Source organism: Schistocerca gregaria, unplaced genomic scaffold (assembly GCF_023897955.1).
Source record: "Schistocerca gregaria isolate iqSchGreg1 unplaced genomic scaffold, iqSchGreg1.2 ptg000097l, whole genome shotgun sequence".
NCBI lineage: Eukaryota > Metazoa > Arthropoda > Insecta > Orthoptera > Acrididae > Schistocerca > Schistocerca gregaria.
In genome coordinates, this window is record NW_026061713.1 from 1,824,319 (window position 1) to 1,835,542 (window position 11,224).

Here is an 11,224-nt window from a genome sequence, read left to right on the forward strand (position 1 = left end):
TAATGAAAGAACTGAAATAGCAGACTCTTGAAGAGAGATGTAAACTATCCCGAGAAAGTCTATTAACCAATTTTCAAGAACTGGCTTTAAATGATTGCTCTAGGGATATACAACCCCCTATCTATTGGTCACACAGGGACCATGAGGATAAGATTATAATAATTAGTGTACTCACAGAGGCATTCTAACAAACATTATTCCCATGCTACATATGTGAATGGAAAGGAAGAAATCCTAATAACTGGTACAATGGGACATACCCTCTGCCATGCACCTCATAGTGATTTGCCAGAATATAGATGTAGATGTAAATCAATGTTCTATATTTCACACACTTGCTATTGAACTAATGCATTAAGCAATAAACTTGTCAATCTGACAATATCATGCACTGAGTTCTTTATTACTAGACTGAAATATTTGTTCTCAATCAGTTGAATAGCTGCAAGAAAAAATAAACTTTGATTGGAGCATACCTCAATTAAATGCTTTATGAATTTTCAATAACTGAAAACAGCTCCAGATATTTTGTCTGAAATAATTTAAACTACAGTGAAGAAATGTTATTTTAAAAACTTAAAAAAACCATAATACAACAAGTGACAGGAAGGGGAAAAAAACTGTCTCACTCTGATATCCTGAGTCTGCTGCGAAATCATACTTTCAGCACTACATTTTTACATGTAAGAAATTGCTGTTAATGGCCTACTTGTTAAGACTCATATACACAATTAGCACAATAACATGTAGGAGAACTTTTGGTTGTGAAATAAGACAATCAGTTTTCATTCCTCTTACCTGAATCCTCACGTGAATATTTGGTTTAATTTTGTACTTGTTTAGAAAAGTGCCGTGTGTGCTACCCAAATCATACACGTAAAATCCGGAGGAGTTCTGATCATCTCCGCGATATTGTTGGGTGAGCCATTTGTATGTCACATGTCGACAAGCGGCCAATAACATAGAATGGCTTGCGAGATAGTTCAATTCTTTCTATAATCCTTCCATCTTTTAGAACTTCAAGGCCATAATCTGCTTCCGGTATACCACTCCAGGTTGGTTCTTTGTAGGGGAGTGGTACAGACTTCTCTTTCAACTTCTGGGCTGATGCTAAAGAGAGAAGTTTCGTGCTCTCGGAATCAACCGTCCCTTTGACTGAAACATTCAAGTCTGGTGCACAATCGAGCTGCTCTTCATTCTCATCGGGAGAAGCACTTGCGCCTTTTGTAGACTCATTTGGATGAAAGTTCTTCACTTTCCCCACACCTCTACCCCTTCGTGGGCCTACCACCAGAAACTGGTTTTTTAAAGCAGTCAGATTTGTTTTCTTGCCCGACAAATTTCATCCTATTACACCCTTCCATATCACTTGGATTTGCTTCAGAAGCAGAGTTTACCCTTAATACTGACCTATTCTCTTCAGTTCCATTTATGTCTTTCTTATTTCCTAATGATGTACAGTCCTTTGCTACACATATATTGCTTTCATCTTCTTTCCCGTCTTCTCCTCCTTTTCTTCCAGCCCTGATTTCTTGGCAAACATCGTAATTTCCGTGTTCCGAGAGCGAAATGATTGTGGATTCTTCTTTCACGAACTCATCCATAGCTGTCCACTTGCGCGCAATAAAAGAAAAAACTGAAAAACACTCAGAGCCACCTTAATTCAGGGATTCATCATAAAAAATCTATTTTTTTTTTCACTGTCACTAGAAACAGATTAGATTAGATTAGATTAGAAACAAACAACAACATTTACACAATCCAACAGCAGTCCAGCACTGAGTACCTAATTGTCATATCTAAACAATTCACTCTCGCATACAAATAATCCAAAACTGTTCGGTCACAAAGAAAGTTCGTGGTCAAAGATTTTAAATTATTTCCAGTAATCCCTGTCAAAACTAAATTTCGAACTTCAATTGTTTTAGCTCACATGAGTTTATGACTGAATGTATGTAATTCCTGCCGAATAACATAAAGAACTATTTCAAATCTAGAGTGAGAACGATGTGATTCGAGTGTTTTTGGGGCGTTTGGCAAGCTGTTCAAAAAATTGTTTCCGATTTATCTTCTCATTGCTTTCTTTATTCAGCAATTGCCATTCAAAACAACGCTATGAGGTGCAGTAGAAATTGTCAGATTTCTTTACCATATGAACTTTTATAGAAAGTTGGTGTCATTTGCTTAGACATACCATCAACGAAAAAAATTAATAAAATTAATTATTTCAGTACACAGTACGTTGAAACAGAAATGGGAATGAGTCCCTGCTTCTCAATCCAATGTGAACTACATTTTTATACAGTTACTTCCGATTTATTGTGGTGCATTTATGTACGCTCGCAATATGATATCACATACACTGCAAATTTGACTGCGCATCTCTCAGAACAGGTCATTTAATGTCACGATTTTATTAAGAACAGCTGCACGTCTGCATACCACAGGTGGTATATTATGTTTGGACGATATAAGTATGTCATTCCGTGTAATCTTACAGCGGATGATAAAGGCGACCATCTCAAATTTGCGTCAATTTGGTGCATGGATACCTACATGTCTCAACTGTCAAATAGCATTATCCTAACCAACCATTTTTGATAAATTCAGGTTTGAAAGATGTGTGTACTCAGTCGTTAGTCGGACACCAATTACCAGATTTTCAGAGAACTGTTACTAAGTAATGAGTTGACCCATAGTCGTAAGCATCTAGTATGTCGGCACTACTAAGGTGATATACTGTATAAAAATTACTATATGTCATTCAGATTTTTCATGAAAAATGTCGGAAAACTTTTTTTTTTTTTTTTCATGCTGTGCTCTAAATTTGTGATGTAAAAAAATCATAACTTTGTCCAAGGAAACGGTATAGGCCTCAGTTTGTGTACTGTAACTTTTTAGTCGTAGTGTTAAATATAGATAACATTGAAAAGCATTTGGCATTAGTATCTTTTATCTGCCCTTAAAGGTGACTCATTAACAAACAAATGTCAATGGTATGAACTTCAAAGTCCAAGGAGGGGGAGGGGTGGGTTGCATAGACAGTTGAATCTCAGCTTGATTTTCTTCATTTGGATTTGCAGCTCCACTTGTTTGCAGTTAAAATTGTAGTATGCAAAACTGCAACTGGCGGACCTCACATCCTACAACCAAAGCTTGATATTTTTACTTAAGTGTTTACATATCTGGTACCAATCTTAGGTGCAAGGAATAACATCCGAACTCACTCTATTTATTTGTAAAGAATAAAATAACAAATCTACTTACACATACCATTCACATTAATCACTACAGGGAATTGGTATATAAAAGCCATGCGTATTCGTTGAAAAATTGTTACTAAAATAGCTTTGATTGACCCGTAGGTCAGAACTGTATACAGGTATGATCTGAAAATAGTTACAACCGTTCTTCTTAATGTATTGTTGTATGTCACTGCTGAATGTCTTTGCAGTGTAAAGTAATACAAGAGACAGATTGGGTGCTCAAATGTGACAACATACCCTTATTCTGCTATTGTATGTCCATCCTTTTGACTGGAGGTCTGTGAGACTACGGCCGTTCACTATTGTAAGAAAATAAAACACCTGTCTGGGGGACTATGGCTGTTTACTAGTGCAAGAAAATAAAACTATAAAACTCTTCCACTTTGCATGTAACTTTGTTTTCTTTGACATCTATATCCAAAAATGAAATGAGTTTACTTAAAGGTGAGAGATATAATTTTTTCATGGCACTTATTATCAAGTTTATACAACCATCCACTGCAACTTCATACCAATGAGACATACACCTTACATATAACATTGGAGAAGGGGACTCAAACAGCATCTGTCCTATTAGACCATGAAAGGAATTGTGATGCAGCAGGAGACATGCAGTTAACCTCAACAACTTTAAATTCATGTGATACCTGGAAAAATGTGTCTTATGTACCAGTTTTCATATTATTTGCAAGCTATATATTACTCAACTTGCAGCTGTTCCAACAAAACATTTTAAGGTGCTCCCATAGCAACAGTGCTCCTGGTTTCATCTGTGTGTAGAGACTCTTCATTAGAACTGTGTTAGTAGTAATGACTAGGAATACATGGTGCGCTAGTGTTTCTGGAACTCTCCTCTTTGTACTGTACCTTTTTTCCAATAAACTTCCATGCGATCTGATCTCTTGCGAAGAAACAAAGATCATAGTAATGCCATGTATTTTGTGGAATGCCGTTGCAAACAGCTCCTCATTAAGAAACATAGAATTCAACCCGCTGTGAACAGATTGTAGTTTTATCGCTTGCTCTGCCTTCACGGAGCACTGTTGGAGTGGCATCTACTGCTGGTGTCCCAGAGCACATGGTAAATGTAGCAATAAAAATTAAACACAGTAGTGATGTAATTATTTTTCCAGAAAGCAGAAGCAGTTAAAATCTGTTTTATATATAATTGTGAATTATTTAGGACTAAAGGAGACAACTCACCGAAAGGCAGAAGCCTTGTGTCTTTGACGAGTCAAATGAGACCTAGTAATATTATATGAAAATGACAATTGTTCAAGACTTTGTGCAAGGATGGAAAAGGTATGTTACTGTCGTGATAAATAACAAGAAGAGTCACTTGCAAAAAAGACTTATTTTTGTTAATCTGAAACTGTTGTACACGAAATTCTCCACAAAAAAGAAATATATTTTTTTGTTTTTTCACAGGAGATCAAAGCATGTGATGGCTTCCTGGAAGATCAGTACAATACAATAAGGACAATTCCAGTTCCACACTGTGAATTTCTAGTCACTGCTAGTAATACCTTTCTAATGCAGAGATTTTAAACAAATGCAAATGTGAGCACTGTTGTTATGGAAGCACTTTAAATGCTTTGTTGGAACAGCTGCAAATCGGACAATACGTGGCTTGCAAATACAATGAAAACCGGTAGATAAGACACATTTCCCAGGTATCACATGAATTTAAAAATGTTGAGATTAACTTCATGTCTCCTACTGAATCAGAATTCCTTTTGTGGCCCAGTAGCGAAAATGTTGTTTGTGCCTGCCTTCTCCCATTTCATATGTAAGGAGCGTGTCCTGTCATTACAAAGTCATAGTGCATGGTTATATAAACTTGACACAAAGCGCTATGAAAAAAATCATATCTTCCACCTCTAAGTGAACTCATTTCATTTTCTGATCAAGAAGTCAGGGATAACAAAGTTGTATGCAAGGTGGAAGAGTTTTAAAAATATAATTTACTTCTTTATAATTGAACATTTTTATGGAACTGTTCTTAGCATGATTTTTATATCTATGTCTACCAGCATATATGTAAAATATTAGTAATATATCTCATTACTGCTTGCAGCTTTTCTTTTGTTCTCTGAAGTTGTATTTTTAATTTAAACTAATGGAATAAGTGTATATCACTACTTTTGTGCACCCAGTATCTCTCTTGTAATTCCTTACACTGAAAAGACATTTACCAGCAAAATACACCATACGCATTACTATAAATGATTAATAACTGTTTCCAGCTCATACCTGTTTACAGTTCTGACTACAGGTCAACCACAAATATTTTAGAAATTTTTTTTGAAGGGATACACATGATGTTGTTGTTGTGGTCTTCAGTCCTGAGACTGGTTTGATGCAGCTCTCCATGCTACTTTATCCTATGCAAGCTTCATCATCTCCCAGTACCTACTGCATCTGCTTAGTGTAGTCATCTCTTGGTCTCCCTCTACGATTTTTACCCAACATGCTGCCCTCCAGTACTAAATTGGTGATCCCTTGATGACTCAGAACATGTCCTACCAACTGATCCCTTCTTCTAGTCAAGTTGTGCCACAAACTCCTCTTCTCCCCAATTCTCTTCAATACCTCCTTATTAGTTATGTGATTTACCCATCTAATCTTCAGCATTCTTCTGTAGTACCACATTTCGAAAGCTTCTATTCTCTTCTTGTCCAAAATAGTTATCGTCCATGTTCCACTTCCATAAATGGCTACACTCCATACAAATACTTTCAGAAACGGCTTCGTGACACTTAAAGCATTACTCGATGTTAACAAATTTCTCTTGTTCAGAAACACTTTCCTTGTCATTGCCAGTCCACATTTTATATCCTCTCTACTTCGGCCATCATCAGTTATTTTGCTTCCCAAATAGCAAAATTCCTTTACTACTTCAAGTGTCTCATTTCCTAATCTAATTCCCTCAGCATCAACCGACTTAATTCAACTACATTCCATTTTCCTCGTTTTGCTTTTGTTGATCTTCATCTTATACCCTCTTTTCAAGACTGTCCATTCCTTTCAACTGCTCTTCCAAGTCCTTTGCTGTCTCTGACAGAATTACAATGTCATCAGCGAACCTCAAAGTTTTTATTTCTTCTCCATAGATTTTAATACCTACTCCGAAGTTTTCTGTTTTTTCCTTTACTGCTTGCTCAATATACAGATTGAATAGCACTGGGGAGAGGCTACAACCCTGTCTCACTCCCATCCCAAACAGTTCTTCCCTTTCACGCCTCCTCAACTATTATAACTGCCATCTGGTTTATGCACAAATTGTAAATAGCCTTTCACTCCCTGTATTTTACCCCTTCCATCTTCAGAATTTAAAAGAGCGTAGTCCAGTCAACATTGTCAAAAGCTTTCTCTAAGTCTACAAATGCTAGAAACGTAGGTTTGCCTTTCCTTAATCTTTCTTCTAAGATAAGTCGTAAGGTCAGTATTGCCTCACGTGTTCCAGTATTTCTGCGGAATCCAAACTGATCTTCCCCAAGGTTGGCTTCTACTAGTTTTTCCATTCGTCTGTAGAGAATTCGTGTTAGTATTTTGCAGCTATGGCTTATTAAACTGATAGTTCGGTAATTTTCACATCTGTCAACACCTACTTTCTTTGGGATTGGAATTATTATATTATTCTTGAAGTCTGAGGGTGTTTCAACTGTCTCATCATCTTGCTCACCAGAGGATAGAGTTTTGTCAGGACTGGCTCTCCCAAGGCTGTCAGTAGTTCTAATGGAATGTTGTCTACACCCAGGGCCTTGTTTCGACTCAGGTCTTTCAGTGCTCTGTCAAACTCTTCACGCAGTATCTTACCTCCCATTTCGTCTTCATCTACATCCTCTTCCATTTCCATAATATTGTCCTCAAGTACATCGCCCTTGTATAAACCTTCTATATACTCCTTCCACCTTTCTGCCTTCCCTTCTTTGCTTAGAACCGGGTTGCCATCTGAGCTCTTGATATTCATGCAAGTGGTTCTCTTTTCTCCACAGGTCTCTTTAATTTTCCTGCAGACAGTATTTATCTTACCCCTAGTGAGATAAGCCTCTACATCCTTACTTTTGTCCTCTAGCCATCCCTGCTTAGCCATTTTGCACTTTCTTGTGAATCTCATTTTTGAGACGTTTGTATTCCTTTTTACCTGCTTCATTTACTGCATTTTTATATTTTCTCCTTTCATCAATTGAATTCAGTATTACCGAGCGAGGTGGCGCAGTGGTTTGGCACTGGACTCGCATTCGGGAGGATGGCGGTTCAATCCCGCGTCTGGCCATCGTGATTTAGGTTTTCCGTGATTTCCCTAAATCACTCCAGGCAATTGCCGGTTTGCTTCCTCTGAAAGGGCACGGCCGACTTCCTTCCCCATCCTTCCCTAATCCGATGACACCGATGACCACGCTGTCTGGTCTCCTTCCCCAAAACCAACCAACCACTTCAATATTTCTTCTGTTACCCAAGGTTTTCTACTAGCCCTCATCTATTTACGTACTTGATCCTTTGCTCCTGTCACTACTTCATCCCTCAAAGCTACCCATTCTTCTTCTACTGTATTTCTTTCCCCCATTCCTGTCAATTGTTCCCTTATGCTCTCCCTGAAACTCTGTACAACCTCTGGTTTAGTCAGTTTATCCAGGTCCCATCTCCTTAAATTCCCACATTTTTGCAGTTTCTTCAGTTTAAAAGTACAGTTCATAGCAATAGATTGTGGTCAGAGTACACATCTGCCCCCTGAATTGTCTTACAATTTAAAACCTAGTTCCTAAATCTCTGTCTTACCATTATATAATCTATCTGATACCTTCTAGTATCTCCAGGATTCTTTCATGTATACAACCTTTGTTTATGATTCTTGAACCAAGTGTTAGCTATGATTAAGTAACATATTCGTATTATTTATCAATTTCTTGCAGTGGTGAATTGAATGGTATGTGCAGTAGCAATTTTATTTTATTCTTTGCTAATGTTAAAATTGAGTGGGGATATTCTTCTTTCCATCTGAGATTGGTACCAGATAAGAAAAAATCTTAGCAAAGAAGTGAGTTGAGATTCAACTGTCTACATACCCTGCTAACCCCCCCGCCTCCCCTGCCCCCCCCCCCCTCCCTCCCAGAACTTGAAGGTTTGTCAGATTTGACACTTTTAAGTGAAGTTAAGAAAGACTAACTTCAGTGCCAAATGTTTTTCATTATTATTTATATTTAATGCTAGGACTAAAGTTACAGTGCTGAAGCTGAAGCCTGTACTGTTACCCAATGCGAAGGCATTAAGGCACAACATGGAAAAGGTGTGGTTTCAACATTTATCATAAAAAATCTGAATCATTTATCCTAGTTTTTGCACATTATAACAACTTAGTGGCCTATATACTAGATGCTTAAAAAACTGATGTCTGAGGTTCAACTCATTACTGAGTCATAAGTCTATGAAAATTTGGAAACTGGTGCCTGACTCACGACTAGGTACATACTCTCGAGCTGTCAAACCTGAATTTATCAAAAATGGTTAGTTAGGACAACGCTATTTAGCAATTTTGCTGTTAAGACATGCAGGCATCCATGTACCAAATTGACTCAATTCTGAAATAGTCACTCTAGGATCCACCAAAATATCTGTGAGTTTACACCTAATGAGCAGTACTGTTGTGAACGAATATGTGTTGTTGCAACTCATTGTCAATTTTGTGTAATATATACACAGTAAATGTACATTCATAATTACTAAGTGAGTCGATTTTCTATTACCATTTGTACAAATAAAAACAGACTGTAAAATTTTTAATAATTGGAAGGAAGGAATTATTCTGTATTTGTGGTCATTCAAATAAGTACTGCCATTTGTGTTGGTTTGATAGCTCCCTGTTACACATCTTTTATCAGTCAATGGCAGGCTTATGACCAGCACTTGTTCTTTTAATCTGAAGACCAAATGTCAGCAGTTGGGCCTCTTTATCACATTACAAAAGTCTTGTGGTGTGATCCAAATCAACTAGGAAGAATTTGTATTGCAAGAGAATAGTGCCATTGGTAACTTTGAGTGAATACGTTCCTTCATGGTCCTTGACTACTTTCCCACTCTGTTAATCTTAAATGATAGTAATATCTAATATTTAAAAAAGTAATGGTGAATACAACAGGAGATGAAAAAGATTTCCACACGAACAGCAATCTTTAGGTTTCACAGTAAAGAAGGAACATTACCTGAACATTAATACCTGTCTATTTCTAACTCCTGCAAATTACCTGTTTATATTGATGCTAATGTTAGAGATTGTTACTTGTACTCATCATAATAACTTAGGGCTTAATACTTTTAACACAATGTGCTAATTCAACGAAAACTGGTAGTACGTGGTACCGTGTAGTAAATCTGAGTGGTACTGGCTGAATAATTTATTTGTACAATTGACAGAAACCTGTGTTCCTTTTTATACTACTATTCATGAAGCAATAGTAATACATAAGAAGAAAGTGGAGTATTTGGTTCATTCTAAGAAATACTAAAATAGCACTTAATGTAAATTGACTTCATTGCCCGTGTACTGTGAAATTGCAAACGATATTCACCACCAGTTAACACCATTTTGTTATAAACCCAGTTAAATTTCATCATTACACAATGATTTACAGTTTATCAGTAGATGTGATTAAATAATATAAGTTTCTATAACTTGTGCCTTATACTTCATTCATTCTTTTTATTTTCTCTGCTGAAATTTTTCTGCCAGATGTTTTTAGGCATATGCGATTGTATGTGGATGCAATCTTGCAAACAAGCTGAGTCTAGTGCAAATCTTTTATTACAATTAAATTATGATAATCATGAGATAGGATGGGAAATGGGCAGACTACAAATTTCTTTTTTACACAATACAAAATTTCTGTGAGAAAGTTTTTCTGTCATATATTCCCATCATTTGCATTTATTTAGGAGAACTCCTCTGCTTACTCTACAACAGACTACACAGAGTCATTTGTTTCTACAAGTTTATCCCAACTAACTAATTTTACAAATCCATTTTCTTAGCTGCATTAAGAAATGCACAGGGAGTATCATGTTCTGGTATAGATTTAACTACTATTGGCTTTAGTATGTAGTCAGTCATTGCAAGTGATTTATTTGAAAAGCACAAGGACACATACATTTCAATATTGACCAGTATATTCAACTTGTAGAAGCAAAACTTAATTTTAACCACTTCAATATTTGCAGTATGTTCAACTTGTAGAAACAAAACATAATTTTATCATCAAGAAGTAAGCACCACATCTCTACTTCAGAATCAGCATTTTATTGTTTCACATAGTACATTCATAAATCATTGATTTGAAGTACAGGAGACTGATCAATATAAATAACTTGCCAGAAATACATACAATGTGTGAAACAAAAAACAATTTACAAAAACCATTAAAAATTCCTTTCATTACTCTACACAGAAATCATCACCACCATTTAAATATTTCATGAGTGAATAGTAACATTTTTGCACTAGTATGGCATGTAAACCTACCATCGTAGTGTGTCCGCAGCTCGTTGTCTTGCGGTAGCGTTCTCGCTTCCCGCGCACAGGGTCCCAGGTCCGATTCCCAGCGGGGTTAGGGATTTTCCCTGCCTCGTGATGACTGGGTGTTGTGTGTCTTTCATCATCAATTCATCCCCATCGACACGCAAGTCGCCGAAGTGGCGTCAACTCGAAAGACTTGCACCAGGCGAACGGTCTACCCGACGGGAGGCCCTAGTCACACGGCATTTCCATTATATCGTAGTGTGAAAATTTATCATTTTTTAATTTATTGTAAATTTTCATAGCCATGTAATGAGGAGTCTGGGAGTAAGCTTTTAGTGTATGAGTTGGCAACATGAAATTATCTTCGTTCCTTGTGTCATACATATGTTGAAAACGGTCTTGTATAAATAATTCTGTATTGACACAAATAAAGATATACAGTTCA

The 11,224-nt window shown here is 36.8% G+C and overlaps 1 pseudogene; it reads right to left on the bottom strand.

The window, feature by feature from the left end:
- The window catches only part of LOC126301747 (kanadaptin-like), a 227,418-nt pseudogene extending 225,814 nt beyond the window's left edge, over positions 1-1,604 (bottom strand).
- Between the last annotated feature and the right edge of the window lie 9,620 nt (positions 1,605-11,224).